The 5831-nt window shown below is 38.9% G+C and overlaps 1 pseudogene; it reads left to right on the top strand.

Moving 5' to 3' along the window:
- The first annotated feature begins 1300 nt into the window (after nucleotides 1-1300).
- Nucleotides 1301-5050, top strand: LOC103937094 (annotated as a pseudogene).
- The last annotated feature ends 781 nt before the right edge of the window (nucleotides 5051-5831 follow it).

Here is a 5831-nt window from a genome sequence, read left to right as displayed (position 1 = left end):
TACTTATTCATTTTCAGGACAAGTAAAAGAAAAAAACTTAAAGAGTACAGAGAAGTCTTAATTCTAAGCTACAAATTTTCCAATTCATACAAATATCATCAGTTTTCGGGAAAAGCAAGTCAATCAAATATAACTGAAACCCAACCTCCTTCAAATTCATACAAAAATCATCAGTTTTGGGGAAAAGCAAGTCTGCAAAACCTAGACCACAGCTTGAAAATAGAAGCTGATAAATTCCTACAAACCCTAAACGCAGAAGATATGTAGCAGGAACTAAAGATGCTGTCAATCGGATAAAAAAAATTCATAAGCACACCAAGCATATCACCAAAATTCACAATTGCTATAAAGAGTATACCCAAAAAGCTTAAAATAATTCAAGAAAGAAGAGAGAAGAGGGAAGAGGCTGACCTAGAACGAAGGAAGAAGATGAAGCACGAGCGAGAATCCCTTCGAAGATTGGTGAGTTATAATAGAGTGAAGCCCTTTTTACTGTGAACTTTGGCGCTAATCATCCCAATTTGGCGCCTTAATCATGAAATTTGGTGCCTGCAAGATTTCCCCCCGATGGATTTGGGATTCTCTCTATTGTTGGAATTGTGAAATTCCACCTATTTAGATGGAAATTAAACTCGGTAATCTTCATCCCCAATTTCCCCCTTTTTTTCCCGTAGAAATTGCCGTTTCTCTCGCAGCAAGGTTCCCAAACGTGGGAAAACTGCTTTCCCATCCTAATTCCCTAGTTTAAGTGAAATTCTGTTTTATTTTACTGTATCCAAACGGAGCTTAGGGTTTGTTTTTTTGATGGTGTAAATATTGAAAAAGATCAGGGGTATTTTTGTCTTAAAATGTTGTAATTTTGTGTTCCACGGATGTGGAACGAGTCGTTCCAGTGGTGAGGCGGAATGAAAATTCACCCAAAACTCGTGTTTTAAACGCACCAAACATGAGATGAAACGCTTCGTCTCACTCCGTTTCGTCCCGTCCCGCATAGCAAACGCACCCTTAGCATTTCTCACCCAAGTATTATTATCCTTCTAAATTTGAAAACCCAAACACCAGCGCGAAATTTGAATTCAAACCCCACCATCTCTCCAAAAAAAAAAAAAAAAAAAAAAAAAAAACACTCACGTTCTCTCCCTCTCTCAGATTTTCTCGAACTCCGTCCCGGAAACGCTCTCTGAGATTATAATTTACAATATTTCAAATTTCGGTAGTCGCAAAGCCATTCTTTCAAAATTTTCTCCTCTCTCAAGATTTTTTGTTTGGTTGTCGAGAAAGCGCCGGAAAATAAGAGAAAATGGGAGAGGAGGAAGCTCTGGTACTTGGCTCTGACATAGCAACGCGAAAGCCTCCTAATCCGGCGAGTAATTCCGAATGTTGGTAGTTCCACTAAGGAACCAACGGAGAATATGATCTGTAAGTGCTTGGTTTCAAATTTCTAGGGTCCTAGAGTGTTTCTTATTTCAAAAATTTGGAGTTTCGTAAATGTTGAAGAAAAAACTTTGGATTTAAGTTTGTGACGCTCAAAACACTAATTCAAGGAACGGTGAAATGATTCTAGGAATTAAAAAGTTAAGTCTTTAATTCTCACTTTTTTAAATAAAATAAATTTCTAGAAAAAATTGAATAAATTTCTCGATTTAAATCTAAGTTTCCGTTTAGTTCATCATGGTATAATAATCAATAATGTTTGGTTTGCTTTAATTTTTGTTTTCTACTTTGGATTTACAGGATTTGCTACTTGTAATTTCGAAAGTTGGGATGTGTCTGTAATACCAATTACTCCATCAGTAATCCCAACTTTAAAGGATTAATCTTGTATAATTACGAATTGGGTCTTTTTTGCTGCATTTCAAGATAAAGAGACATGCACTTGTTAAAGGGAGTGGACCTGCGATGGTCACTACCCAACAGGGAGTTTTCGAGTTGAAAAACAAGGTGGTTATTGCAATGAACAAGCTTGCTGATCGGGATACTTACCAATTAGGCGTCGAGGAACTTGAGAAAATGGCTGAGTGCTTGACCCCAGATGGGTTCGCTCCGTTTCTTTCTTGTATTTTGGATATGGATTCAGAACAAAAGAGTGCAGTCCGAAAGGATTGTTTTAGACTAATTGGTATATTAGTTAGATATCATGAGGGATTTGTTGGAACTTGGAATGCATCTTGGTAAGATGGTTGCCAGCATTGTTAAGCGGCTCAGGGATCCAGATTCCATTGTGAGAGATGCATGCGTGGAGACTGTTGGTGTTTTAGCGTCAAAACTCAGTAATGATGCGGGTGAGGGTGATGGGGTCTTTGTTGTTTTAGTCAGGCCACTTTTCGACGCTCTGGGTGAACAAAACAGGCAGGTGCAGTCAGGTTCAGCATTGTGCTTAGCCAGGGCCATTGACAATACTCATGATCCTCGAGTTTCAATTCTGCAGCCCATGTTGAATCGAACAATAAAGTTGCCTAAAAATCCGCATTTCATGGCAAAGCCAGTAATCATTGAGTTAAACAGAAGCATTATTCAGGTGAATTCTTTAAGTTAAACATGACTTAAAGTTGTCATGATATTACAGGTCGTCTATTATGATTCAGCTATTAAAAATACTGTTTTCCCAAATGCTGTATGAAGAACTGTTAATTGATTTCTATGTGCACCATTTGAATTAGTACTCCTCATAATGGGAGAGGCCTTTTTTGTGAGTTTACAATGTATGGCATGAAAGAACTCCGAGACAACAGTTTTAAGTTATTATATATGCACAGATTGATGTATCTGCATCAATATTATTAGTTTATTTGCAAAACATGCTATATGGTGTTTCCTCTCAATCATATTATGTTGGCCGACGAAGCCAACAGGGCTCTTTTAAGGCTTCCTGCGTTCGTTCCCTTGAATCATGTCGCTTTGACAAGGTCAGTGTTAATTAAAATCTACATTTGGAGAATCTTCTTTCATGCAGATTATTAAACCACATCTTTTTTGTGCTTTTTGTGTTGTAGGTGAAACCAGTTAGGGACACGGTCCTTCAGGCCCTGCGGTGCTGGAAAAGTCTTCCAGGACCTGATGCTTCTGAACCTTCAGAAGCTGGATCTTCTATAAAAGGTTTAATGACCCGTTCATGTGCTCTTGTATGCTTCAGATTAGTTTTACTTGCTGGGTTTTACCGCAATGCTATTTCTGGATGGTCTCAACTCTCAATTAAGCTGATAAGAATTAGAAACTGGTGCAGTTTCAACGGGTTGTGGACATTTTCAGATGCATCTAGAATCTGAAGACGACTAGGGTGTAGTTGTTAAGTTTTATTAGAAAATAAAGTAAAAATGCTACTAGTGCATAGAGAGCCTGCTGTAATGATAAAGATGTCATTCTTTTTCTTTTGTAGATCTGCAAAATTTTGACTTACTGTGCTTCCCTTGTTACTTCTCATAATGTTTATACCAATTTTCATCAGAAATTTCTTTGGCGGTGACTACGGCGATATTACTAGTGCCAGTGAATCTGGACGGAAGGATCTCGCACTCAAGAAAGTTATTGCTGGCTTAACTAAGAGCAGAGCCCCTTTGTCTATTAAAAAGACATGTCCAAGTTTTGGCAAAAGTCATAAACGCTCCAACGAAGATGATTGGCATTTTGAAGTTGCAGTTCCGCAAACCCACAATGCTTCTTTGCCGGAATTTCAGAATGAAGAATCTAAAGGTAGCTGTATTACAAAGACTTTAGAAAGGATGAGCACATATGTTACAAGCACACACAGGACATTGGATATGAATATGTGCCTATGGATGAAAAAGAACAGTGTTCTTCTGGGTCAAATCTTGTCAGTGATGACTTAGAGGGAAGTTTGTGACTCATAGCAGTGTCAAGGGTAGTTCGTAGAAGCCAGTGGGAAGAAATCAGCGGTTTGCAGCTGAGAGATTGGTAGTGAGAAACAGATGTACTCTAAAAGGATACACGACCGTAGAAGTCTGGATTCAACTGTGACAGAATCTAGTTCCCATACTCGACATGGATGTTGTTTGCAAATGGTCAATGAAGTGGTTTGCATTAGAAAACAACTTGTGGAGATTGAAACCAAACAGTCACACTTAATGGATCTTGTACAGGTACATACATTGAGACATACGTATATGTTAGTTGCTGCACCTTTTGTGTAAGCTCCTAGAGAAAATCTGATATGCTGGTCACTTTGCCACAATATTGCTCAGAAGTCAGAATATATATTGGTTTTCTTTTCCATACAACGTTAATCAGTCTAAACCCTCTAACTTATCTCTTGCATTAAACTTTGTTCACAGGTCTTGACATCTGGCATACTGGATAGCTTGTCTGTGTTTCAAACAAGGGTGGTGGGTCTAGAGGATGTTGTAGACCGATTAGCTCAGAACTTTGAACACAGGAGGGAGCATTCAAATTTAGCAGCCTCCAAACTCATGAAACAGAGCCAGAGTTTGCATTCTCCAAGGCTCTCCACAAGCACTCCGAGGCCATCTATAGATATGACCAGCCGTTGTTTCAGATACTTGGGAGGAAAACACAATTGGCAGGAGCCGAACAAACAATTCTGCAGGACACTGTGCAGAAACATGGAGTAATAATAGGGGGAAGCTTACCCGGAATCCTATTGGAAAAGACATTCGGAAAATTCCTGGGCAGGGAACACAGAGGATAAGTAATGGTCAAACAAGGGCGGATGCTATGTTTTCTTCAGCTTCTATTTCTAATGCCAAAGTTAGACAAAATGTTGTAGATAGTAAGAATAACCTCTGGAAACAGTTGGAAAGGTTTTATAGTGAAGGGGACCTCGACTCTGCATATGTGGAAGCTCTTTGTTCTGGTGATGAAATTGTTCTGGATGAGCTTCTTGAAGGAACCGGTCCAGTTCTGGAGTGCTTGTCGCCTAAAACTGCGAGGGATGTTCTCAGCACTTTAGCTTCATGTCTCCCAGAACAAAGGTTTATCAACACCATAATTCCTTGGTTGCAGCAGGCAAGTGCTTTTATACATTATTTATGCAACGTAATTTCTACTCAGAAACCAAAATGTGTTTCAAATTGAAATGTTAATGCTTAATGCGATTTTCGCTCGTTTAGATTGAAAAATTATCCGTCCACCTGCATTTGGTAACGATAATTGCCTACTTCTGCAGGCTCGTGACAGTCAGATATTAAACCAAGGCTATGCTGTGTTATGGAACTTGCAGACTCCGATTGGTAACTTGTTTTAGAAATTTTAAGTGGTGTTTGACAATTTTAGGTGGTTTGGACATGTGTAACGAAGACCTACAAACGCTTCGGTTAAAAGATGTGATAACAAGACAGGACTCAGAGCCAAAGGGGTTGAGGAAGGCTTAGGAAGACTTGTAAAGACTTTGAAAAGGCTTGGACTACTTAGATCTAACGGAAGACATGATACAAAACCGAGCACAGTGACGTTCTAGGATTCATATAGCTGACCCTATTTAGTGGGATAAAGCTTTGTTGTTGTGGTTTGTACAATTTTAGCCAGACGAGGGTAGATAGTTGGGTCATTTAGAATCTTTTCCTGGATTAGAATTTCCTTTGCTGTAGTACGTAGTTTAACGTGCACATCCATCTCTCCGTCGTGTCACGAAAACCGGGAGCGTTTCTGTTGTCAGCAGCATTGAAGCTCTAATACTCATAAACTATGGAAAAAGATGGTGATGACTCGTACGAAGTGAAATATGATGAATGTGATGGATGTTTAGTTAGCAAAACCACTTCTCTACATAAGTCGGGTTTTTTTTTCAGTAACACTTTTTCAACTACTTGGATTTTATTAAAAATTTGGAATGTGCTCTTGAAAACACTTATGCATAG

This window comes from the organism of the source record quoted next, unplaced genomic scaffold, assembly GCF_019419815.1.
Source record: "Pyrus x bretschneideri cultivar Hongxiangsu unplaced genomic scaffold, Pyrus_bretschneideri_v1 Contig36, whole genome shotgun sequence".
Taxonomy (NCBI): Eukaryota; Viridiplantae; Streptophyta; class Magnoliopsida; order Rosales; family Rosaceae; genus Pyrus; species Pyrus x bretschneideri.
Note: the sequence above shows the minus strand (reverse complement) of the source record. Positions and strands in the feature narration are given on the sequence as shown.